General features: G+C 38.5%; 1 long non-coding RNA gene across 1 annotated transcript; it reads right to left on the bottom strand.

The window, feature by feature from the left end:
- Nucleotides 1-215: 215 nt before the first annotated feature.
- Nucleotides 216-10,297, bottom strand: LOC120916516. The gene is made up of 3 exons (XR_005743990.1): nt 10,235-10,297; nt 942-1,220; nt 216-351 (listed from the first exon to the last, which is right to left on the bottom strand). It is a non-coding gene; the product is annotated as an uncharacterized LOC120916516 (long non-coding RNA).
- Nucleotides 10,298-27,854: the final 17,557 nt, after the last annotated feature.

Here is a 27,854-nt window from a genome sequence, read left to right as displayed (position 1 = left end):
TTCCCTCCATCTTATAGCATGGACTCAACCAGCCAATAAGGGGAACATAAACTAGTAATAAACATGAAAAAACATCGACACTGGCAAAATGAACAAATAAGAGACTCTAACAAATTTTATTATTTTTTAACAGGTTGACAAAAAAATATAGATTATATGCAGATATATTTAAAAAGAAAACATCTTTGGCTTTTAAAATAAGAAAAAAAATACAAAAAAAATGACAAAAAAAACATTTTGCACTTTGCTGAGGAATATATATATATTTAAAAAAAGACTTCCATGACTGAACATGAACGGGATTGGTGTGCTCCAGGAAGTTGCTGCTGTGGAGTAGGAAAGGCTCTTCCACTATGGAGACAGAAGCACCAAAAGGAGGTCGAATTAGGGAGGAGAGGAATGCAAGGGTATAGCTTTTTTTACTAAAAACAATTATTTATTTCCTTCCTAAAAAAATGAAGGCAAAAAAAGATGAAAAAAAAAAGGTAAACAGATATATATCTATATATATGTGTGTACAAAAGAATGACTACTGTTAAAACCCTACTAAATATATATCTATATATTTATTTCAAATACATGATTATTTTTTCTTTATTTTTTTGGGTGCCCTTTTTTATTTTTGTCCCTTTTTCCTTTATTAAAACCTTGATCTTATTCCTATGGAGCTGCTTTGTGCTTCCTGGTCATTCCTCACCACCATACTCTCAGGATAATATGAGCCATAAATCAAACTAACTGACATATATATATATATATATATATATATATATATATATATATATATATATATATATTTTACATTTTCACGTTACCTTGTTTGCATGATCTACTGTTGCAAGCAATAAAAAGACTGCCTGACTGCATGTTCCTAAAAGACGATTGGTTAAAAACTGTATACATTGTAGCGTAACACGGTGACATTCCCATAGCAAGCTAACCTTTTTTGGTGCATGGCTCTATTGACTTGTGGTTTCCTTTTTTGTCAGAAAGCTGAGTCCACTTCTCCTCTCTCTTTCTCTCTCTGTTTCTCTCTCCTTTTTTCTGTGTTTTCCTTTTCGCACTTTTGTCTCTTCTCTCTTTTTTTTCTTTTTTTTTTCTTTTTGTTCTCACGCAGAAAATTATAAGGAGAGTCCTGTCCTTGTCCGATATATGCAGGCGGAAGCAGTCACTGTGAATTAATTGATTTGATCCCCTAGATACAATCTTCCTTCCAAACCCTGATTTCAGAACAAACACAAATGTAAAAATTTAAAAAGAAATTTTAAAACAAACACAAAACGCAACTACAACAAAGGCAATGTCTTGAAAAGGTGGAACATTTTTGTGAAAAGCAATTTGTGGCATCAAGAACAGATCAAATCAACGTTCCCATTCAGGTGGGATAAAGATTTCAAAATAAAGTTGGCTACCAAGAAGAAAGATGAAAGGATTGAAAAAATAAATAAAAACTGGATTCTTCTATTTTTTAAATTGAGGTTATATACAAGTGGCTTGCACTGGAATCGAGTGAAGAATGTGTTGATCTATGACTATTTGAAAGGCAGGAATCTGCCATGGATGCATTAAAGCATCAAAAGAAAAATAACAATTTTAAAAGGAACTGGAAAGTTATAACAAAACAAAAAAAGTTAAAATACTATTTAAAGATTGCATTTTCCTAGCCAGCATGTGTTTGCATGTTATACTGTAACAATGATATTTAATGTTATATGCAAAAAAAGGTATATTTTCCTTCCAGACTACAAAATCTGACAACGTATAAATTTAGCCAGCCATTTTGATGAGTTCCTTAAAGGCACTATTTAAAAAAGAGGAGTGTATGTTATTGAATATTGCATTAGACAAGTATTCTGAAGGTGCTTCTCTGTGTGAATACTCTGCTGTTTAGAATCAAAGTAAAACTTCTGGGATGCATTTCCACTTCTGAACACCAGCGTTCTGGTGTTTTCGTTTAATTGAACGTTAGATAATACGTTACTGGTTCTAATGGGTAATTTCTCTCTCGCCCTTTGTTTGTTAATTGCAAATGATGGCTTTGAAAGGGGTTTTGATTTGCTGTTGGTTCATTCTAGAACTTTAAAATAAGTAGGACCTTTGGAGAGCAGAAGAAGGAGAGAATGTAGCAAAAGGTCAGTCATATTGTTGCCCTAACTTCTACTCTCAAAACATGATGGCCAAAGCATGATTGAAATGCATCACACTGAAGGACTTAAAAGGAATTTGGGAAAAACAAAGTACAACTTATTACTTTTTCTGAAGAATAGCACCTTAACATTTATAAGGCACAAACATGCAGAACGTTTGGAGTTTTAGGTGATACCCCTTGTTGGCAAACTTAAGTTATTAGAGATGCAAGCTTTCAAAATAACTCTACTAAGTCACAAACATGAGCAAGTTGGTCCATAAGGTTTTTAATAGGTCTGCACAGGGTACTTTTACTATTCCTCCCCCGTGGCTGTACAATTTTAACCTCTAACCAACCACGTAACGTATATATGTGACAGCAACAACGGTGGGCTTTAACGCCTGGCTGTTGCACAAATGCGTCCACTGTGACATGAGGTTGTGTGCTAAGAGTCCATTTACTGCACGTCACCATCCCTGCATTGCTACCACAGTCATGTGGAAGTTATGATTATGTTTTTTGGTGTGAAGGCAGATAAATACCTGAGAAAAAAAAATTAAATTTAAATTTTGTAAACTTGTGCCCTTCATCCAATTTAATACACATTGGTGCAATTACATTTAATGAAATATTATTTAAGAAAAAAAGATTGTGGTAAAAAAATGGTTTACTGCTTTCTTGAACTTTTGTCATCCAGTCCTACATATTGTAAACTCATCTTGATAGATTCATTACTTGACAGTGACCCAGAACAAGTACGCAATTCAAGAGTTCCGACTTTACTGGCTGCATTCTTCTTCTGGGTCAGTGGCTTAGAAAGTGAAGAAGCCAAAACATGATTATGACAGGAAAACAACTAGAAGCTTCCCAGCAAGGTTGCAGCACTTGTATTTCTGCCATGGAAGGTTTACTTAAAGGTAAAACAGTTAAACACCATTAAGCCCTTTCCCAACATGCAGATCGTTAAATGTTTTTTGTTTTTTTTAAAGTTCTTTTTAAATAGCTTAAATTCGTCAGTGAAGTTAGCCTCCCATGGTGCCTCTTGTTGATGCATCTTCATTGATTAAAGATTGCCAGGGTCAAAATTTATAGGAGGTAAATTTTACTAATGTGACATAGAGCTTCTCCTAAAACAAAAGCTTGCAATGGACCCATTGGTGATATCAAATGCCATTGCTGACTGGACTGCCATTTTTCATGTAGACACCATGCCAGTCCACAGTCTGTAATACGATATCACTTATATCAATTTATAACAGATCTCCAATCAAGATAACATTTTTTCCCTTAAAACTCATAAACAGCAGCAGGATGCACAAAATACTTAGGCTGAAGAAAATCCTATCTTCGGATCCCAAGGCATACAGCCAAAGGAACCAAAGGCCTAGGCATTCAGTCACATGATCTCTGCCAAAGGGTTAAGTCCGAGTTTAGATGCACTAATCCTCCCTTTCAACAGAATTCAAATGGCCAGATGCCTTGATAATATGTAGATACATGCAAAACGTTCAGTGGCCATCAAATTCTCTGATAGCTTGTGTGAGGGCCCCATGCTGCTATTTTTCGTGTCTGGGTCTTGTGTCATGTGAGCGACTGCCGTGGGATTCTGAGACAGTGGTTAATTCAGCCGAAGAATTTTGTGTCATCTGGCATCATTTCTAGGTTATGGGAGTTGGACGATATGTAAGTAGGTTAAAAATAAATAAATATTTAAAGCACCTCTAATAACTCTGACGATCTTTTCCTCCACCTGGGATCCCAGCTTAACTTGCTCATATCTACTGCAGATACAGAACAGATACCTTCAAAAAGCAATAGACAGCGGTTTTCCTCAACTGCATTGGGACAAGTAATGCCACTAAAGAGCATTCTTATGCTCCAGATAAGTTTCTGGCTTTGGCTAAAAATATAAAGTAATTAGGTGAACTGTGCATCTCACGTGATGCCTGCAAGCAACACTTAGTCTCGTTTCCATGCTTCACTGCTAAATTTAGATCTTTTCTGAAGCACATTTAGAATGCACACATGGACAAGCCACATACATACATTTCACTGAAGCCATTAAATACTCCCAGTCAGATACATTTTTATTTATACGATAAAAAGTCATTATTTCTACATATATTTGCACATAGAAGCAAAGCAGTAGAATGTAGTTGCTAGCATTTTTTTAGAATTATGCATCTTATACTCTTTTTTTTGTGCATTGTGTCCCCTGACTGAAATAAATATAGCACTGAACATGTCCTTAAATGACATGATATTTGGTTTTCTTCTGTCTGAATGGCACCAAAAGTATCCTTTCTCTGCATCAGTTGTATTTGATGCAGATTTGCAGATATATTCCAGTGTTGCGTTTAAGTGCAAAATTTGAGCTAACATTTCAATTGATCGTGTTTAGGGAAAGGGTTTAGATTAATGTACAAGCAAGCCTTAAAATTAAAGTTTGTAAAATTAATACCTTGCCCTGTACATGTTAAATTGAGAATTTTTTCCCATATTGTCCCTGTAATTATGCTTAATTTGACCTGGTGATCATGTCAGTTTTAAGCCCCATGGGTCATTTCTGAAAAAAAGGTCCAACAACCCTGCTGGATCAATACTAAAATTCCAGCAGTGTTGTCACTCTCTTCCCACATTATGGACACAGCATAGCCTGGGTATTGTCAGTTATAGGGAGGACGGACAATGCTGGGCTTTTTCCTGGCTTTGTCATCATGTGATGTAAGGGGGCTCCAGCCGCTGCAGTAAATGTGAATAGAGGTAGTGTGGGTATTTAACTGAGAGTAAAACCAACCAAAAAAGGTGTTTTAAAAACATATTTGGCTGCGTATTTTTTTTTTTTAATGTCAATGTAGCACTTAGCAAGCACTACACTGATATTTTGTATACTAGAATTTACAAAAAACTTTAAGAATAATGAAAACCTGTTCGTTGCTGTTTTATTGGCGATGATACATTACTTTTTTAATTATAATAAATTAGTTGGTGCCAAAACAACCAGGCCAATTTTATCACACCAAAAACAGACATAAAAACAGTTCTGCTTTTGGGTCTTTGTTGCCAATTCTTGTCTAAAGGTTCCCATGCAGAGAATAATGATGCTGATTTCGTGTTAGTAAAAGACGATTCGCGCTTTTCAGTCTGTTACAGCGTGATGAATGTGCTTACTCCATTACGAACGCTAGTTTTACCAGAACTAGCGCTCCCGTCTCATAACTTGCTTTTGAGCATCGTTAAAGCCCACACACAACCATTTTTTGTAGTAAATTGTCATTCTCCGAGTCAAGAAACATGTAAGTAAGTAACTCGGGAGATGACTTTCAAATGTTAACAACTGAGATGTGGCCTCTCGTAGAACCCCAGTGCCAAACACCCATACCTGTCATATTTGCCTAGCACCATGGATATCTAAATCATCTGTAGGTTGGAACATCTAAAAAGCAAAGGCTAAGGCCCAACTTGCTTATCGGTTGTGCTTAGCCGAGTTTCCATTGCCACTGATCTTATTTTAATAAATAATGTTAAATATTTTCCACCTATTTAATTTAAAATTTTTTAGAAGATAAAAGGGAGGCAGACTTCTGGTCCCATATGTCAAAGAGTCTGATTGAAATATTTTCCTGGTGCACATTGCATCTAATCTGTTTCACTCTTTCACATTTTCCAGTACATTATTAGATGGAGTATTAGAATAATTTCTATTATACCTGAAATATTATAAGAAATTATTCAGTTTTTTACTTTACTTTATGGAAAATGCAACAAAAGAAGTGAGGCTTCATGACCGCAAACTACAGGGTCAGCATATCTGTCAGGGATGACTATAAGAAATGAACGTATGATTCAGGCCTCCAGAGTATTTTGTCTATAAATGTAATAATTAGTTTTCAGGATAAAAAAAAAACAAAAAAAATACAGTTAAATCCTAGCAGGCGTTGACCCTTCATGACCACTTGACTAAATGCTATTTAATGCTTCTATGGTTCATTCACATCACCAGGCTATGTTCTTTATTATTTTTTATTTTCAAGGCTACTTTGAGAGCAACGCTTAAATGATGATGCCATTTTGCCAGTTGATCACTGTCAAATGGACTGATCACCATGTGCAAACCAATGGAGTTTACTTAACAAAGGAGTAGAGTATGTTCACTTAAATTAAGCTGTATTTAATATAAACACCCTATTTTGTGCTGGGAAATAAAAAATACGTTGCCATGCACATGGAATTTTTTAGATATATTAATTAGCAAACATTAAAGGGCTAATAAACAGTGACCCTTATATAATTATCATATATTCCATCTCTGCAATGTCCATCTGCATATATAAGCAAAGCAATGCACTGAAACAAAGTATTCCTAATACAGTCAATGTAAATGTGCAATATGTAGATACGATTGTATATAAAATATAATGTAATATAAATAATACTTTAAATATTTAGTACTGGTATTAAATTGACAACCAAAGTGAGCCAAATTCCAGATAACAACTTCATTATCTGAACCCTGGCACTTTGTCACTTTTACACATTTGTAAGCCTACAATTGGGCTGTGTATTTGCTAATATACAGACGGATGCTTCATATTTCCACACATTCATATTATAGATCATTGTTACAGTGATAAAAAAAATACAAGAATATTTAATAATATGACTCAAACATCAATGATCTTTGCTAGGCCATATCAACTAATAAGGTTTCGGCTGTCATAAATGTAAAGGACTGGCCGTATTTTTTTGGTCTGCACACTTTGCGCAAAGAAATTAGGAAACAATCCACCATCTGAACTTAATATTAAAGTCAACCCAAGTCAGCATGTTGATTTATGCTTGTATTGTGGGGAAAAAAAGGAAATTAATAAAAAAAAAATTGAAATGCAAGTCAGCAGAGTTAATTTATTGAGTAGAGAATGTTCACTTAAATGGAGCAGTGCTTAACTTGAACACTCAATTATGTTCAAGTTAACTAACAAATGGAAAAAGGTACCTTGCCTTGCCCATGGATCTTTACAGGGTTTAGATATAATAATTAGTGCTGTGATAAACAGCTTTGCCAGTGACCCCCAAATCATAATTCTTCACACATTCCATGCTCACAATGTTCACAAAAAAGTCGGGAAACTGCAAAAAGAAATATTCTTGCTAAATTCATTGCCGTAGATTGAAAGGAATTTGATTTTTCCTGTATGCAACTTATACTATGCAAATTTCAGATCTCCTCTCTCCTTCTCCTGACTCTCTTGGTATGTGCCAGGGCAATTGACAAAATCCCTTACACAGAATAAGCATCTTGTGTTTTATGTGCATGTATTATATGACTTTCTGGCCAGATTGATTTCATGCTTGCAAACATATTCCTGGCTGTTTCTTCAAATTTTTTAAAATGATTTGTTCTCAATTGATCATTGCGAGATGACTGAAAAAAAGGATAACTTATATTAAAGAGTAATTTTATTTTTCTTGGTTTCTTTTTTTTTTCTCTAGCCAGTAAAATAATGTACTATTTGTTAAACGCACTTCAGTGAGGCTTCATTGGGAACCTCACATATGCAAAACACAATCATTGATGGTCCCCAGTGTTCACAATGATTGATCTGGTCAACTCAGTGCATGACAAGGTCCTTAAGTCACGAGTTGCTCTCAGGGTTACCAAATCTATTCTCCAGCACTACCTGTAGGGCACATTCTCGTAGGTTCTTGAAAGGAAACCTGTTTGTGATGGAAACAGGTAGGGCATATGTAGCTGATCTCCTTCTGAAATGAAAAAAATATATATACTGGCTGTTATGCTGACTCTTCTGGCTTCAGGACTTTCTGATTTGACCTAGACAAGTTTGCAGATAAGAAGTCAGAAGTTCTAAAGGCAGAGAAGCAGTAGGAAAGTTTATGCACAACAATTTCAGAAAGTGCCCAGCTTCTACTCATGGCAGCTTTTCTTTATTGCTAATATTCTGCTGCTCAATGAGTAGATCAAAAAACAAACCCTGCTGGTAATACCAGCTTACGTCATCTGCTTTGCATGTAGGCTATGTTTAGTAGCTGCTTTATGATGGGATTCTATAAAAGATTTTTATTTTGTGTGGTAACAGAAATTCATGTTATCACCAAGTTGGAGGAAAAGGGCAGGACCCAACTAAATGTGTGCATAGAGTGCAGCTGTCTTATTGGATGAACATGTGGAAACATAAAATATGGAAACTGCAGACTATGTTTGTTTTTTTTACATCCAAAACTCATATAGAACACCCCGTATAGAGTATACTACAAAAGTAATATTTATGCAGGACATTTTGAAGCCTGAAAACTGACCAGGCTGACTGTAAATGACTTAGAATAGAAGGACAAGGGTAAAATAAACACAAATAACAGATTTTCCAATATACAGTGTATAAGAGATTCGCAGGAATGGGCAATGCACATTAGTGTTACATAGGATCAACTAAAATGACCATCTCTCATTTACCAAGACAAACAGTAAGTTGAAGTTACCCATAAGAAACAATCAGCGGCCTCTTATGATTGTCTGCTCTAAAATAATTAAAGGTAAATTTTGATTAGTTGCTGTGGCTTATTGCAATTGGCAAATCACTGATCTTTTCCCTGTTTTATTTATCAACCCTGTCTCGAGTCTTCATTTTAACACTTTGTGTGGATTAAAATTCAGTAATGCAGCTAAGGGCATGAAGTACCTTAGGTCAAATGTCGAAGGGTGTAGGTAACTAAGGGTGTATAGCATACATTTGGGCAGAATAGAACTATAACAGTGATAGATTGTATTGAATGCATTTAATTTTGTATTTTGTATCTATAGAGATCCTATGTAGTGAGCACTCTCTGGAAGGTGTGTTCCTGCCAATAGAATGGTCCATATGGAAGATAGAGTTGCAAATGTAGATATGCCCAGCTCAGTTGGCAGATTGTCTTAAATTAGATGATACAAAAATGCATTTCAGAAAATGTATTGGTTTTTTTTTTATATATTTTTAGTCGTAACTTTTGCCGTTGTCTCTCTTTAAAAAAATAAATAATAATAATCTTCCTGAACTTTTAGAATATAAACACCTCCAGACTAATGGCCCAAACGATTTTAATTGCTTTCTTAAATCTATGCTAATTATTTTGAGCTATAATATAGGCCATTTAATATACTATTCTTTAATGAATGATTTTGTAGCCTACTATTATTATTTATTATCTAGAATTTTATATATTGTCTGCTTTGTCATTACTGATATTTATTTTCCCTACTTTGCATTTGTAGTAAAGGTTTTCCCAATGCTTCCTGTTTACAGTGAATGTAACAAAGCAACTTTTAGAGCCGGTTCACACTTCCGCGGCACGATTTCGGGGGCGCCTGACGAGTCGCCCCAGTGTGAACTGGCTCTGAGAGTGTTATCAGAATTTCTTTGTCACAGATGTCACATGAATGTGTAATACAAAAACACACATTAAAAAAAATATCAATATTGTTTTATTAAACAACACCCCCACCCCCTCCACGTGAGAAGGGTTATAGTAGAAACTTATGTTGAGCACATATTATATTTCTTTTATTATGCTAAAAAATCTAACATAGTTAAATGACAGACGTTTTAACTGTAGTAACACATTAGCTTCCTACTTCCACTGCAGATATATTATATGATCGATTCATATGGTATATAATTTAAGTTGCATAGACTAAATTAATGGCATAATAAAATATATATTGCTGTTTGAACAGCGCACATCCTATAAAGTTAGTTTAGCTAGTTTGACATATTGCCTTTTGCTGCTGTATGCCAGAGTTGTAAACTTTCTCCTCCAAACATATTTGTTAAGTTTGCAATGCAGTTGGCATTTGGATCCTGGGAAATGTTTACCAGGGAACTGTCCCGGAGATACTAATACACCATTCTGTTACTTTGTTATACTGCAGTATACTGAAAACTTCATCAAATACACTGCAGTAATAGCTGTGGTGACAGAACATTAAACAAAATACAGTTTGAAAAGGAGGACTTTAAAATACTAGCTAACAAAAAAAGGCAGCTGCGAGAGGGCATAAAGTATTGATGTGTGGAAAAAGAAAAGTAAAGACGTGATACAAGGTATTACCTCTATGTAAATCACTTGTAAGGCCACACCTTGAATATGGGATACAATTCTGTTCACGGCATTGTAAAAAGGGAAGAAGATATAGATGGGAGATTAAAGGTGGGCAACAACATAAAAAAAAGGATATTAGAGCTCATAAATGAAAAAAATTAACAAATCAGGTTTGTTTTGCCTGGAAATGTTTACCCCAAAGAACTGGTGTAATTAAAGTGTTACTAAGTCCAGTAATATGAAAATAGTCCCACTGCCCCCCCACAGTGCCCACAGCTTCTAAATCTTCTTTTTACATTAAAATACTGCCACTATATACCTTTTTTGCTGATCTGTATAAAACGGTCAAATGATAAACTGCACAGTTCACCCAGTGCTGAGTTTTCAGGTAGGCAGAGATTTCCACTACAGACTGTATACACGCCCACATGTGTGATGTCAATATCATGTGACCTAAACAGTTCAACTGAAACAGGAAATGTTCTCTCAAGCAATAGAGACTAAACTGAGCATTTGCAGGATGGCTACCCTCACTATATTATATGGCCTTGCTAAGATAGACAGTGCAGGAGGGAAGGATCTGTCCATATAGTGTCAAAGAGCCTTTTTACACAATGCAGAGGATTAACCCCTTGCATTTCACAGTGAGTATAACAAGCATGCTATTCTGCAAAAAACATTTGAGTCTATACAAAGTCTAATCTAATACACAGAAACTATATATAGTCTTAAACAAGTAGAAAATAGTAGGTTAAAATACAAACATTTACATATAGAGCATATTCCTCTAAAACTTTAAAGTACAAGCGTGTGCTGTTACATGTAACACAGACCTTTCCCATAGTTACCCGTTCGAACCATCCTTCAGGCTATCCTTCCATAAAGAGAGCTCCCTCCTATCTCTCCTCTGAGTATATCTCTCTATCCTGATACCCCATAGGTTGGCCTAGCTTGGATCATGATTGGAGGGCCTACAATATTTTCCAGACATTAATGGAGATTTCACATAAACCCATAAGGCAACATGCAGATTTTACAGTTGTGGGTTTAGTAACACTTTAAGACAGGGGTGCCCAACCTTTTGAAGGCTGAGGGCCACTTAACCAACTTAGTAACCAGTCGAAGGCCACATGGAGCAGAGTGGCGAATGACAGGTCTGTGTCCAGTCTACATATGCAAAGCAGACACAGCCCAATCTACTCTATGGGCCCTCTGATCCAATCAGATGGAAGGGGATGGATCCACTTCTGTTTTTTTTAGCAGATTGGATTGGAGGTAGGCAGGTGTAAATGGACAAAGGTCTGTTTACATCTGCCGCTCCATAGAGGTGAATGAAGGGTCTGATTGGGTCGGACCGATCGTGTGAAAGGGGCCTAAGGCTTTTTCTACACTGATGGTCTGCGGTCTACCCACACCGTGGGTGCAGCGCAGTGTACCGGTGGTTTTCCCGCTGGTTAGCTGCACTTAGCCATTGACGTCTATTATATCCTGCTTGCTTCCTCTAACACTGGCTTCATTCACAACACTGAAGCTCTGGGATGGCCAACCCAGAACAGGAGGCCACGGGCCACATCAGAGGGCTCCGCGGGCTACATGTGGCCTCTGGGCCACTGGTTGGGCACCCCTGCTTTAAGATGTCTAAAGGTATTCATGACTAATATGAATATTTCAAGATTACATTTTTAATTCCAGTGACCCTAAAAATAACAAAGGAACGGGGATTCTATATTGTGGAAAACAGGGATTTTTTTAAAGAGTGGTTAAAATATGGAACCCAGTAATTCATGAAGCAGTAATTGGAGAATTCGTAATAGAATTAATCATGGATTGGATGCTTCTGTTATAGCTAATAGAACACATAATTGTAAAAGATATCAGAATGTTTTACTCCACATAATTAACTTGACTGCCATTTACAAGGTTAGGAGTGTTTCATTCTTGCTAACAATGTGACTTTTGTAGAACCAGTGGACATAGACTTGATTTAAGTAGAAGAACTGCAACGTTTCCCAAACCACTCAGGCCCTGTACACACAACCAGTTTCCTCGGCAGAATTCAGCTTCCGACCGAGTTTCTGGCTGAATTCTGCCGAGAAACCCGGCCGTGTGTACACTTTCGGCCGAGGAAGCCGACGAGGAGCTCGACGAGGAAATAGAGAACATGTTCTCTATTTCCTCGTTGTTCTATGGGAGCTCTCGGCCCGCCGAGCTCCTCGGCGGCTTCAGGGCTGAACTGGCCGAGGAACTCGATGTGTTTGGCACGTCGAGTTCCTCGGCCGTGTGTACGGGGCCTTAAGCCTCGTACACACGGCCGAGGAACTCGACGTGCCAAACACATCGAGTTCCTCGGCCAGTTCAGCACTGAAGCCGCCGAGGAGCTCGGCGGGGAGAGAGCTCCCATAGAACAACGAGGAAATAGAGAACATGTTCTCTATTTCCTCGCCGAGCTCCTCGTCGGCTTCCTCGGCCGAAAGTGTACACACGACCAGTTTCCTCGGCAGAATTCAGCCAGAAACTCGGTCGGAAGCTGAATTCTGCCGAGGAAACTGGTCGTGTGTACGGGGCCTTAGAGTTTTTTTTTCAGAGCATCAGGGCATCCTTCCAGTATGTTCTATTTGCAAGGATTTGTATAAGCCCACCAAAGTTCTACACTAATGTGGGTCGTGCTCTGTAGCACTCTTTAGTTATGTTGTAGAAGATCAAAGATTTTATGTTTATGTAGCAAAGCATTGACTGCTGTTAGATTGCATTAACCTTTCTTGGTTTCTGGTAGCTTTAAAGATGTTTTTATAGCATTTCCTGGTGGTGATGACTTGCTTTCTTTGCGGTTTTAAAAGAATTGAGGCAATTTAGCCACACTCAGATCTGCCCTAACTTTACATAAAAGAAGGCATCAATTAAAAAAAACATAGAAATGTGTCTACATTTTATTCCAGAAGATGAGATGTGCACCATTGATGGTATACATTTTTGTTAGTGAAGGTACAAAATAGGGTTCATGAAGTTTGTGCAAGTCAGCCTTTGGATAAGTTAGTCGTTGTGGATATAACCAGCAGACTAGACAATCTGTGCATCATTTGGGGAGGATAGTATTCTGTAACACTTTCATGATGTTGAGAAAGGGAATATGAGGATTTAAATAAGCCTTTTAAAGGTGCCTTCAGAAAAACAGGAAGAAGTGTAAGTTCCAGGTTAAGGCCCTGCAAGAAACAGCCTGCACAGGTAATATAGAGTTTAGGTGTTAGTTGGGTGTTACATATGCAAATATTTAATAGTAAAGAGGGCACTGCAATGATCTTGGTTTGATATGGCAACCCATGAATAAAATATGTATTGCTCCCCTCACCAATAAGGCATTGAAATTCAATGTGTTATGTTCCCTACATAATTTCAGCCCTTGCCTTGAAACCCGGCTTGCAACTATAATTTTTACATATACAGTAGATTATTCTAACGCTGGTAGTTTAGAGAGATACATTCTTAAAATTGCTTATTGATTAAGGTAGAAAGCAATATGCAAAGTGCAGCAACCAATCAGAGCGCATCTTTCATTGATCTTCCTTTAATAAAGTGGTATTTGATTTGCTGCTATAGGTTTCTGCCTTTGGCATATCATCACTGCTCCTTTAGCTGCATAACTGATTGAACTTAACAGAAAACAAATGTAAATGTAACTCCACACAAAGGTTTTTTATCTGTGGACTCAGGAAGGGTTAGAACATCTGTGAGAATGATAATGCTGACACTCAATGTCCTGGTGACTACCATCACTGGGACAGGAAGAGAGCTGAATCTCATCAATGGTAATGCAGACAATCAGAATCTATCAGAGCTGCAAACCTATTCTTTCTTTACTCCACTCTATTAAATAATTAATGTTTTTATTGTTGCATGTGAGCCTATTTGATAGTATTGCATTCACTTTTTGTCTCAGTGACCACTGGAGCGGGAAGTGAGAACAATCCTTCCCAGCAGTGGAAAGAAAAACACAATAAAAACTTGAAAGAGGTTTACCCCTCCCAAAACAAAACCAAAAGGCAGGAGTTTCACTCAAATTCTAGGAGTCCTAGGAAAATAAAAATTCTAAACTCTGGTACATTTAGGCAAATTAGCAAGGAATAATGATGTATTTAATCAAACCCTAGGCTGGGGATCACTCTGAAACAGTAGAAGGGTTTGCTTCTTAAGTTTTATTCTAAGATTATATGACAAATGTCAGCAACCTAAAAAGCAGATACATTTGCACTGTCATCTAAAATTTTACAAAACAGACCTTCTTATTAACAACTTGACTTTATCAACAACAACTGGCTAACAATGAAAAATTAGCTTAGACTGTCATAATTATTCATCTATAGCTAGATAGTGGAAGTATCTAGCTAATGACAACCTAATTGTGCCCATAAGTATAAGAGGAAAAATTGTGTATTGGATAGCTTTTTCTTGCAGCCTGAGCCACTGCAAACATACCAGCCACTATGTATCATTTATGGTGACCTATGCATCTAAACACATTCAGCTTTCTTAGCTATGGATTGTTAAACATTATTTACCTAAAATCTCTTCCCTGGAAAGTTTAAACATGAAATTTCATACAAAAGATTGTTTGCCAAAGTCCAGCATTTACATGCACAAGCAATTTTCCCCCAAGCCGGTATTTTAAAAAAATCACTGTTATGGGGGATTTAAAAAAAATATATATTTGTCCAGTTTTCAGTGTCTGGAATGATTGTTTGTGATCAAAAACATCAAGAAGGTTAATGAAACATGCTAAAATTGTACTAATTGTATCTAATGCCTTTAAACACTAAGTCTAACACCATTTTGTATAGGTTTGGTACCTCTGTCAGGCTTTTAATGATATCTGTATCACTGCTATTTTTCTTGTACTACTTGTAATGGAAACAAGGTAAAATCTTCCCAATAGGACCATAGTCAGTCCTAAACACTGCTAGAGGTTGTAACATTTAACCATATTTACCAAAACAAAGAAAAGTCATTTCGGCTGTAGTTCCTCTCTAAAATATCAAATAAAGCAGCCATTGAAGCATAGCACATATAAAGATTCATAAACAGCAAGTAATGTTATACAGTTGAAAGCCTCTTGATCACAAGCACAGAGCTTACTCACCTTACTCCATTATCACCCATGGGTGCATGTGAGAATTTATAAAGAAAAGAATGCTTATGTAACAATACGGCAACAGAAATAAAAAGTGCACAGTGTTAGAACATTTGTGTTATGAATCTGAAATAGAATAAAGTACAAATTTATAAATGACGTATAATGGGCAGACAGAAACAAAATAGATATTTATGGCATACTTATATTGGCAGAATTTAAAACCCATGTCATAACATATGATATGTTAGGGTCCACCATGCAAGGTCAGGGTCGCCTGGCCACTCCATTTATTCCAACTACAAGTTGGAATATAGACTTTATTCTCCATGACAGATACTTAGACTGTTAGATGTATATATTCAATTTAAAAAATAAGGAACTTAAAATTCTATTTGTAAGATTAGTCCAGAATTTCATTGATCCACATGGTAGATATTTAAGCTTCTCAGGCCACCCTACATGGAAAACCTATTAGGGCATTTCAAGTGTTTTAAGAATTGCTTTTTTTTCTTTTTTTGTTGTTGTTGTTTATTTGTTTTTTTCACAAGGACACTTCTGTAGAATCCACCCTGCTCATGCTGCATGTCTTAGCCTATGCATTTTGCAAGCCTATTACTTTCTATATGGTCCTTCCTACTGCTTTTTACGGGTTGCTGCTTTGCATTAACTATGATGATAAATGAAGAAAAAAAAAGTTGACCGATACAGTAGCAATAGGATTTTGATATGCAATACTGTATGTATATGCCATCATGTCACATGACTTAAACACTCCTTATTGTTGTTAAAACAATGTGTTAAAACAAAGGCCAAACACAGCAGATTTGTCCAATGTGTGCATGTAGCGGCCTTTAGAGGTCTGATGCCTTTTAATGTAATAAGATCTCCCAGGTATCACGTCTACTTTTTCCAACATGGTGACCAGTTTGAAATATCTACCAATTTGACCATTTCTATAGAAGACCTGTCTCTAAAGTTTCTGAATGACACCTAAAGGGTCGATTTAGTTCAGTGGTGTTGGTATGTCAAATGTAATATTATATATATTATTATTAAATCATATTACGTTAAGAAAAGTCAACCAACCTTAAGCTTGTTCTATGCAGTAAATTCTAACTACTCAATTCAAAAAACTTTATCTGCACCTGTGTGAACTAAGTTCCATTGGATGGTTCTCATATTCCTTGAGATGCCGGTAAAATGGATATGACCATAGGGCTCCTACACACTATTGTTTGCTATATGCCTTTCCTAGAAGTTGGTAATTACATGAGCTGTGATCATGCTTAACAAGCTTTTGCGTGTTTCATCTATGTGTGTTGATGTAAGTAAATGCTAAAAAGCAGCTTTCGACGTCAGGAGAAAGCAGCAAAGAGCTTATAAACATTGCTGTTATAAACTCAGGACATATAACACATGGTAAATAAGCAGCAATCGTAGCACCATAGAAAGAAGTTGACTTTGTGTTACCATCTGCTGTCATTCGTTTTAAACGCTGCACTAAACAAATCAAAGAAATGTCAGTGTGTAAGAGCCCTAATAGATATTACTGCATGTGGCTTGCTTTACGCCTACTGAATTATAATGCCCACTGGTGACTCCATTAGTAAAAAGATTAAATATATATTTGTATAGATTAAATGGGGATTATTAAGGGTTTTTTTGAGCGGTCATGACAAAACAAAACAAAAAAAGCATTATTGCAAAGATGGACTCGAAGGCTGCACACTGATCATGCCATAGTTGCAGCTATGAGGGTTGATGTCATTCGCTGATGGCCATGGTGAAATCAAGCTGGTTAGCCATGTGAGAAAGGTAGAAGTAACCTCCACTTGTACCTTTGTATGTAACCTCTTGGAATTTATTGTCATTTTTGCTGTATTAGTGTGCTCTGAGCTCGCAAACAAAATTAAATATGGACAATTGAGTGGATGGGTCATGATGATCGGACTCAGCGCACTACCACTGCTACTAATAAGAGAACAGAGGCTTTTTGTATTAAAACTAAAAATGTGATTATAAAAAAAAAAAAAAAACTATTTTCAAAATGTATGTGCAAATAATGAAACTATTTTATATACAATGTAATATGTATGGGTGGAAACGTTATATGCCTGGAACACTTCATTGTTAGATACTTAGGACTGTTGTTTTACCTGTCATTTGCTAAATGCTCCCTGCCATTTAGGATTTGTCCAAGCTTGGCGGAACATGGGCAGCTTCATGTTAATTTAGCCTTAACTTGTAAATGTTCCTCATCTACTAGGTTAACCTGATGATAAGGATGCAGAGATTTCCAGTGCTCAAAGGCCAGCCTGCAGTGCAGTAATGTGCTTACTAGAGCACTGCAAGGAGTGGAAATTAATGAGAATGTTTTTGTGGGGTTTTCCATATAATACAAATTTCTTAATGCAAACATGTATTTTGTACCTGAGATGTTTTAAATGCCACATTTTAAGAATTCAGATGGAGAAAAAAGAAAAAAAACAAAAAAAAAAAAACAGGAGATATGCTTGCAAATTGAACAAGATCATGAAACTTGGCTGTTCCATATTTGTTTTAGAACCTGCAAGGGCTAAACCAAGCTGGGGGAGGGGGGGCATGTCTAATATGCTGTAACTACAATTATGCTCTATTTTCGATGGGAACAGGGGAACAACCAGTAAAGAGTTTTATTGTCTCTACATGCCTGTTTTAATTTCAAATGATTTTGGGGAAACTATAAACTAAAGCCTTCCTTTTTGTCAAATACATTAAATCTATGTGCGTAAATGTAACATCTTTATCAAATTGATGCATTTTTGAAGATTTTGATCTTTAAAAAAAAAAATATATGAAAGGCAATCTTTTAGTAGATCTGCCTTTCCATGTTTTTATTTTTTTGTTCTTTTTGCTGAATCATTGAACATACTGAAGTTATTATCTTTGAACTTTGATCTTCCACATTTTATTGGAAGTATTTCCAATTTTACAAATTCCATTTGAAAATGCAAAATTTAAAAAAATAAAATCAAATGAAAACCTTTACACAGCGGATTTATAGTTTCTAAGCCCAGCTCTGTTCAGGAAAAAGCTCTGAAAATGTTGCACTTGTCATCAGCTTTCTATATAGTATGAGGCCTCGTACATACGACCGAGAAACTCGACGGGCGAAACACATCGTTTTGCTCGTCGAGTTCCTTGTGAAGCCGTCGAAAAACTCGACAAGCCAATTTTCTCCATTCCCGTCAAGGAAATAGAGAACATGCTTTCTTTTTGGCTCGTCGAGTTTCTCAACAGTTTCCCTTTGACGAAAATGTACACACGACCGGTTTCCTCGGCAAAAAAAATTCTCCCAGCAAGTTTCTTGCTGGTTTTTGCCGAGAAACTCTTTTGCAGAGTGTGTACGAGGCCTGAGATCTGATTTGTAAGTGCTTTGTCCATAGAAGTACAAAGCCATTGACCCAGTGATGAGGTTATACACTCTAACCTTTTAGAAAGTCACTAATAAACCTTGAGCATACACAATTATTTTTAAAAACCCTACAGAAGCAGAGTGAGGCTTGGAAAATTGTAAAGGTAAACCTAGCACATGAACTATATAAGTTTTGGCAGTCTGAATGACGACCCTTTTTAAAAAAAGAACATTGCTGAAAAATAACAGATTTTTACATATCTGTGCAGAAAACTTGGGTGTTTTTGATGTGTGATTTGAGCTACGTGCAATGGTTTGGGTGTGCTTTGTTACAACACACTGCATGTAGCCACAGATATGTGGAACATATCATTGGCTATAATGGTACAGAACAATATTTTACCATGCGGTGTGCAGGTGCGCTGCAGCCCTCATTTGCCAAAAAGCACAGGTGTGCACTATCAAATTGCCTTTCATCTTCTTAGTCTTGCTTCGAAGCTGACTGCTATTGAATAAGCATCCATTTGAGCCTAAAAAACATTTGTTTCCCAATACTTATTTCTTGTTCCCATTTAAAAATATAGTTACATAGTTACATAGTTACATAGTTAGTCAGGTTGAAAAAAGACACAAGTCCATCCAGTTCAACCACAAAAAACAAAATAAAAAAACACAGTAAAATCCTATACACCCAACTCCATACCCAAAGTTGATCCAGAGGAAGGCAAAAAACCCCAGCGGAGCATGATCCAATTTGCTACAGCAGGGGAAAAAATTCCTTCCTGATCCCCCGAGAGGCAATCGGATTTACCCTGGATCAACTTTACCTACAAATCTTAGTACTCAGTTATTTTATGTACATTTAGGAAAGAATCCAGACCTTTCTTAAAGCAATCTACTGAGCTGGCCAGAACCACCTCTGGAGGGAGTCTGTTCCACATTTTCACAGCTCTTACTGTGAAAAAACCTTTCCGTATTTGGAGGTGAAATCTCTTTATATTGTTTTTATCGGCGTATAACACACCCCCTAACTTTAAGAGGGAAGTTTCAGGAAAAAAAACTTTCCACATCCCCCTGCGTATAACACGCAGGCAAAGTTTACCGTCTATTTTCAGGGTAAAAAAGTGAGTGTTATACGCTAATAAATACAGTAAATATTAGATTAGATTTCCATACAGATCCTGCAAAATATTGCATATTTACATCCTTGCTACCTAACAAATATTATCACCAAAAATCCCCAACGTCCATGCATAGTGAATTTTTTTCGACCTGTAATTATTAAACTTGGATTTACATGTAGATCTCTAATTATTGAGGAAATCAGATGTCTCAGAGATGCCGAAGAACTGATCATATGTGTCAGCCCTAATACGTGATCGCCAGATAGTTCAAGGAAAATGGAGCAGTAAAATAAAAAAAATATATATAAATATATATTTATATATATTTATATACACACACATACATATACGATAATGCTTTGTTAAGCCTACAATATAATGCCAACTGATGTTCAAATTTAGTAAGTCCTCTGCTAAATTAATTGCAGTGTTGCACATAGAAATGTATTCCATGCTCCTTTTTTTTCTGTATTTTTGTAATTCTCCACATGCATAGATCACTTCAATATGAACACACAAAAGCCATTCTTGTTTCTGCATATGCAAATCTATCACTAAATTAAGAATTTTGTTGGCTTAATAGATGCTCAACGCCTCAAACGTGTCTGAAATAGACTGTGTTGCCCCTAGCAATTAATCTACTACTGCACTTCATGTTTCCAGGGTAACTGTGCCAGAGGACATACATATGTTTCAGATACTTTCAGGTTTAGGACAAAGGGCAATGTGTCTTACCCCGTCACTACCAATCTTCCTCTAAAATCTGATTGGTTGTTTCAAGTTATGGTGCTTTGCCCATTACCATTTACACTGTTGTATTAAAGTAAAAGCCCAGTCTAAACCTAAACCTACTCCCATCCCCATTCTTAGCCTAATACAAACTACCCTGTAGAGCAGGAATCCTCAAACTACGGCCCTCCAGCTGTTGTAGAACTACAAATCCCATGAGGCATTGTAACACAGTGACATTCACAGACATGACTGGGCATGATGGGAATTGTAGTTCCTGAACAACTGGCCTTAGTTTGGAGACCCCTGCTGTAGAGGAAAGATGCTTATACTTACCTATTCTGTGGGGGTGCTCCGGTCTGGTCACATGATCTACCCATCAGCCAGCTTCAGTGAAGAGGAGAGATCGCCTACAACGTCCGCAATGCCTATGTGGTATTGTCACCTATTGGCTTACTATGGGGCATCCATTGTTGGCTTTCCCTCCTCTACACTGAAGCCGGTGCAGGGAGCCCGTCATGTGACTGGACCAGAGAGCCCTCAGAATAAGTATGTATAAGCATCTTACTTCTACAAGGTAGTTAGTATAGGGCATAGGTCTTTAAACTACGGCCCTCCAGTTGTTCAGGAACTACAATTCCCATCATGCCTAGTCATGTGTGTGAATGGCAGAGTTTTACAATGCCGCATGGGATGTGTAGTTCCGCAACACCTGGAGGGCCGTCGTTTGAGGATCCCTGGTATAGGGCATAGATTGGGAGTAGAAGCAGGTTTAAACTTAGATCTCTACTTTAAATAAAAACAGTAGGGTCCTCTGTTTTTTTCTTTTTAATTTAGATTAAAGAATATTTTAGAGGTCATCACTTCTAGCAGGAGTTCAAAGGGAATCTGTTGTAAAGGCAAATGCCTGTTTGAGCAACCTCAAGTAGGATGCCATCCTCTGACTCCCGCACTGCACTCCAACTCGGGACAGCAATATAACTAGCTGAAGAGACCTCAGATCTGACATGCAGGCCAGGAGTCGAATGTCAGCTTCAATCTGAGGCTTCGTGTCCACATGTCCTGCTTTATGACAGCAATTAGCCTGACCCGCAAGAAACCAGCCATCATGGCGAATTAGATTAGTCATTAGTCAATGAGTATCTTATCCACTACACTTCCTTGTCCAAAGACCCAGCAAACATTTTGCAATAACTGTTCAAGGCAATAGTACTGTCAAATGAATACATTTTTAAATACTTATTTAAACTGAATATCCCATTAAAGCTACAATCCTTGTCATTTATTATTATACCTTTACGTTCTAATCTAATTATTTGTTCTTTTTTTTTTGCCTTATAACAATGGTGCTAAATTACATTTTGAAACTTAGATTCTTACCTCTCCGTTACAGGCTGTGGAATGAGGTCTTCTTACCTCAGATATTCAGTTCTTACAATTTAGCAGATTGCCCAGATGTGGGGAAAACCTATATTTTGCAGTTCTTAAATAAAGCTCATGTTTTGCTTTGGTTTGAAGGCTGGGAGATTGGTTGCTCCTAGGAAATTATGCTTTAGTTCTGTCCCTATGTAAAATATTTCTTTCTGCAAGGCTTGTTCTTCCTGTTTCTTGTATGTCATCCAAGTACAAATGTTGAAGTTTAGATTTGCAGGAACCGTGTGCATGAAATTGACATGCAGAGAGTTACAGCATGAAATAAACTTTCTTTTTTAATTGAAACCTTTACTCTAAGTGTCTCTGTGGTTATTTGTCTGTGATTTCTGTGTTTTTCTTATACAACATTGGGAATCTCTATTATTTAAAGGGTTAGTTCACCTTTTTATATATATATATATATATATATATATATATATATATATATATATATATATATATATATATTATATATATATATATATAAACTGCTTATGCAGGTAAGGTGTGCCTATAGATAAAAACAAACTGTGCAGCTTTGACGTTTGACTACCTCCCAAAGCCTGGCCAAAAAAGTCCCAGAGATGGCATCATCCCATCTTGCCTTGTTGACATTGCTATGCCACTCCCAGCTGTTACTGCTCACCATGGGTGTCCGTTCCATAGGGCAAGGGGGGGATTTACCCCCCCCTGGAAAAATCAAGAAGAGCCGGATCCCGGGCCGGATATCACACAGGCACAGCGAGCAGAGTGAAGCCGCCTCCCCCACCTGCTGTGCCTGTGCCGCGCTGGTGGCTGATCTGAGGTACTGAATGGGAGGGGGGTCTGTCTGTGCTCAAGGGGGGTTTGTGCTGAATGGGGGGTCCATCTGTGCTGAAGAGGGGGTCTGTACTGAAGGGGGGTATGTGCTGAAGGGGGGGTCCATCTGTGCTGAAGCGGGGGTCTGTGCTTGAAGGGGATATGTGTGGAATGGGGGGGTCTGTGCTGAATGGAGGGGTCTGTGCAGAATGGGGGGGTCCATCTGTGCTGAATGGAGGGGTCCATCTGTGCTGAGGGGGGGTCTGTACATTCTCTAGGCTATAGTTATATGGGCATGGAGTGATGCTGAATTATCTGAAGAGCTATTTCACACTGCCAGCTGGCCACGTTATCAGTAAAGCGCCGCTAAAAAGTGGCGCTTTACCATCGTTTTAGCTGCGCTATTTGGCTGCTAGCGGGGCGCTTTTAACCCCCGCTATCATTTGAAGAAAGGGTTAAATGCGACTGTGTATCGCCGCTGCTGAAGCACCCCACCCCTGAAAAAAATTCAGCGGATGCACATGCTGCTCACCCCATCATTTCTGGCACAAGCTCTCAACCTTCTGCACATGTGTAGTCCACTATCTCTTCTGGCTCCTCAGGCTTCAGGAGGTACATAAATGGCCTTCACATATAATATGGGCATTATTTAACTTTGGTCAAAGCTGCACAGTTTTTATCTATAGGAGCTCTTTACCTGTATAGGCAGTTGTTCAGTAAAGGTAAACTATCCCTTTAAAGCTGAACTCTGGTACACTGTTCTTCTGTTAATAGCCTCCCCTCCTCTATAGTAAGGGTTTTAATTTAAATTAAAGTGTTACTAAACCCACAACAGTAAAATCAGTCTGTACATGCATTAAAGCATGCTTGTTATACTCACTGTGGAACCTAAGGCGTTAATCCTCCACTATGTATAAAAAGGCTGTTTGATCTTGTCTTCTCTGATCCTCCCCCTTCTTCCACAGTCCCCAATCTATCTAGTGATAGTACAGAGCCTTGGGAGCACTCTGCACATGATCAGTTTGGTGTGTATTGCTAGATCGTTTCGATTTTTGGAGGGTGTATGTCAGGGGTAGGCAACCTCGGCCATCCAGCTGTGATTAAACTATAAATCTCATCATGCCTCTGCCTCTAGGAGTCATGCCTGTGATTATCAGGGTCTTGCAATGTCTCATGTGCCTTTGCCCAAAACAGCTGGAGGGCCAAGGTTGCCTACCCCTAATCGGCACAGGGCCAATGAGCACTGTCCAGACAGAGGGTCATAAGTCATGCAGCCTTATAGGACAATCAGAGAAGAATGAAAACTTCTCCTACAAGCTTTAACTAGTGCTCGGCCAGAGGTATTTAGCAGTTTATATTTACTAAAATAATTGCATTTCCATATTCTGTGTACTGGTACTGTGGGAGACCAGATATAGCGAATGAGGGTCCTGGGTTTAGTAACACTTAAAATTTTGGGCAGCATTTCTCAACTAGGGTTGCGTGGAACCTTATGGTTCTTGCAGAGTTTGCTAGGGGTTCCTTGAACAATGAGCTATTTCTTCCTCTCAGGCCCCGTACACACGACCGAGTTTCTCGGCAGAATTCAGCCAGAAACTCGATCGGAGCTGAATTCTGCCGAGAAACCCAGCGTGTGTACACTTTCGGCCAAAGAAGCCGACAAGTTCCTCGTCGAGCCAAATAGAGAACATGTTCTCTATTTCCTCGTTGTTCAATGAGGAAAGTTGGCTCGCCGAGATCCTCGGCGGCTTCACACAGAACTCGACGAGCAAAACGATGTGTTTTGCCCGTCGAGGTCCTCGGACGTGTGTACGGGGCCTTAGATGAGTAACCGCTGACAACAATGATCCTTTGGTCATCTGTAAAGGGATTCTTCCCACTGACCACAAATTCTTTCCACTGTTTATCAAGCTATTGTACAGTGAGCTTAAGTTACAGTAATTATGAGAAGGGGCTCCCTGAGACAAGAAAGTTATTTCAAGGGTTACTTCATGTTAAAAATTTTGAGAAAGGCTGCTCCAGGAGGATATGAAAGAGAGGTATGCTTACCTTCTCCCTTGTTGCTGCCTCAGCATGAGCTCTTTTGTGCTCCGGGTGCAGCCCCATAAAGTGCCTTGACGACCTTACACGCATTACACAAGTCCTGTATTGTACATGAGGATATTGGCAAGCGATTGCCCGCACAACAGGTGAAAAGGACCAAGCTCCCAAAAACAGTCATATGGCACTAAAGAAACCTGCAGTAAGGAGAAATAGGGTAAGTTATTCTGTCTATTACACGCCCCCTAGACTAAATGAGTTGTAGACTTTTATCCGATTAGTTTACCACAGTTCAACTTTAAAACAATTGTTACTTAAGGTGATTTATTTAAAACTGAACTCCAGGCAGATATAAAAAATGTATTGTGTATTTATTAATAAAAAAAACATACATATGTTTTAAATGTAACAAGGATAAATACCTGAATTGTCTTAAAGCGGAGGTTCACCCTAAAAAACATCTATATACCATTACATCCAGCATACTTCCACCATCTACAGTATGCTGGTTTTTTTTTTCTTTTGCCGTACATACCTTTTTATCGTTATTTTCCCCCCGGCTTCTGGCTCCCGCGGGAGTGGGCATTCCTATTGAGAGGTTAGATGATTGACGTCTGGTGAAAAACTTCCCTTGGCGCATAAGGCGCGTCACCAGTTTTCTGTAAATAGCCGACCTGCGAGACGGCTCTATATGGCGCCTACGCAGTCAGCTCTACACGGCGGGCGCAGGCGCCGTATAGAGCCGACTCGCAGGTCGGCTATTTACAGAAAACTGGTGACGCGCCTTATGCGCCAAGGGAAGTTTTTCACCAGACGTCAATCATCTAACCTCTCAATAGGAACGCCCACTCCCGCGGGAGCCAGAACCCGGAAGCCGAAAAAAAAACGATAAAACGGTATGTACGGCAAAAAAAAAAAAAAACGGATACTGTAGATGTCCGAAGTATGCTGGATGTAATGGTATATAATTGTTTTAGGGTGAACCTCCGCTTTAATATCAGCCTTCCCTGCACAGCAACACACAGACATGTGCTGAAGGAGGGGTACATTCTGACACAAGGAGAAAGGCGGGAGAGCAGAGGGATGCGACACTAGTGTGTTGCTGAGCAGAAAGTTGCCTCACTAGTATGCTGTTGAGCAGAGGGATGACCCACTAGTGTGCTGCTGAAACTTCATCATCCAATAAGCATGCAAAGGGTGTTCTAAACCAAGCTTTGCTGCATGTGCAATGAAGTTTGAGGACCTCACTGCGCTGTCTAGAAGAGGTGATTGTATCACAAAACTACCTGCTTAAAATGGCAACTCCTTTAGTGAGTAAAATAGTTCCCATATTCAACATGAAGTTCAGGTTTGTTAAGCAGCTTGCCTGATGTTCATCCCAAACACCAAATCTGAAAAGCAGGCATTAGAAGCTGTGAACTCCTGGACAGCTCCAAAATCGAATCACTTCCTTTCTGGAATTCGTTACTTTTTTCCGACACAACCCCCTATCCAAAAGTGTTATTTAGGGGTCTCTAAGAAAGCATATTAGCTAAGAAAGTTAAAGGATAAAAAACGTGCAGCAGCATTAAGACTTTTAATTCGCCAAAGGAATAAAAACATTTACTAGAGGTGGAAGTGAAAACTCATCATGTGTGTAAAAGAATCCAGCTTGGAGGGGGAGAGTCCTTGGATGATCCGGTCTGCAGTAGCTGTTGTTGATCCCGAATGTCCAGCAGAGGGAAACCGCGTGATCAGAAACCAGGGAAAATAGCTGTGTTGGAGAATACCAGCATGAAAAGCTGGACTCGTAGGTGATGTCACCGGAAATGCACCCTGCACCCAAAACCAGCATGAACCACACGGGCCGGAAGTGATGTCTATTAGGCGGGAAGCGTTTCAGAGCATCTGATAGACTCCTTCTTCATGCCTGTGCGGTTCATGCTGGTTTCGGGCACACTTCCGGTGATGTCACCTACAAGTCCAGCGTTCCATGCTGGTATACTCCAACACAGCTATTTTCCCTGGTTTCTGATCATGCAGTTTCCCTCTGCTGGACAATCAGGATCAACAACAGCAACTGCGAACTGGATCATCCAAGGACTCTTCCCCTCCAAGCTGGACTCTTTTACACTTTTACACACATGATGAATTTTCACTTCCACTTCTAGTTAGTGTTTTTATTGCTTTGGCAAATTAAAAGTCTTAATGCTGCTGCACTTAGGCCTCGTACACACGACCGAGGAACTCGTTGTGCGAAACACATCGTTTTCCTCGACGAGTTCCTTGTTAGGCTTGTGGAGGAATTCGACAAGCTTGCTTTGCGTATACACACTGTCAAGACAAAATCTCCTCGTTCTCAAACGCGGTGATGTACAACACATACAATGGCAGGGTAAGTTCGATTCCACTGGCACAACCCTTGGGGCTGCTTTTGCTAATCTCTTGTTACTGCGTGTTAAGTAAAAGTTTGGTCGGAGACGATTTGCACTTTTCAGTCTGTTACAGCGTGAAAAATGAGTTATCTCCATTACAAATGCTACTTTTACTCCCGTCTCATACTTTATTCTGAGCATGCGAGGGTTTCTTAGCATACACACGCTCAAGTTTTTCGTCGAAAACCAGCCCCGACGAGGAACACGACGAGGAAATTGAGACTCCCGTCGAGGAAAAAGAGAACTCGTTCTCTTTTTTCCTTGTCGAGTTCCTCGACAGTTTCCTCAATGAAATACGTACACACGACCGGTTTCCTCTGCAAAAAAGCTCTCCCACCAAGTTTCTTGATGGATTCTGTCGAGTTTCTCGGTCGTGTGTACGAGGCTTTAGAGGTGCTTTCCTTTACAGTTGTTACTTTACTCTTGAAGTGCTGCCTCATGCCTCATACAGACGTCCATCAGCCAGAACTATATTCACCCTTTGAGGTAATTTCCCTGGTTAGATATGGCTATCCAGAAGTGCCCTTCTTTCTTTTATCCTAAGAAAGTATGTTGTAAGTGACAGCTAAAAAGAGAATTCCAGGAGGTGTTT

This window comes from Rana temporaria, chromosome 10 (genome assembly GCF_905171775.1).
Source record: "Rana temporaria chromosome 10, aRanTem1.1, whole genome shotgun sequence".
In the NCBI taxonomy this organism is placed as follows: Eukaryota; Metazoa; Chordata; class Amphibia; order Anura; family Ranidae; genus Rana; species Rana temporaria.
This window is presented reverse-complemented; position numbering and strand designations above follow the sequence as displayed.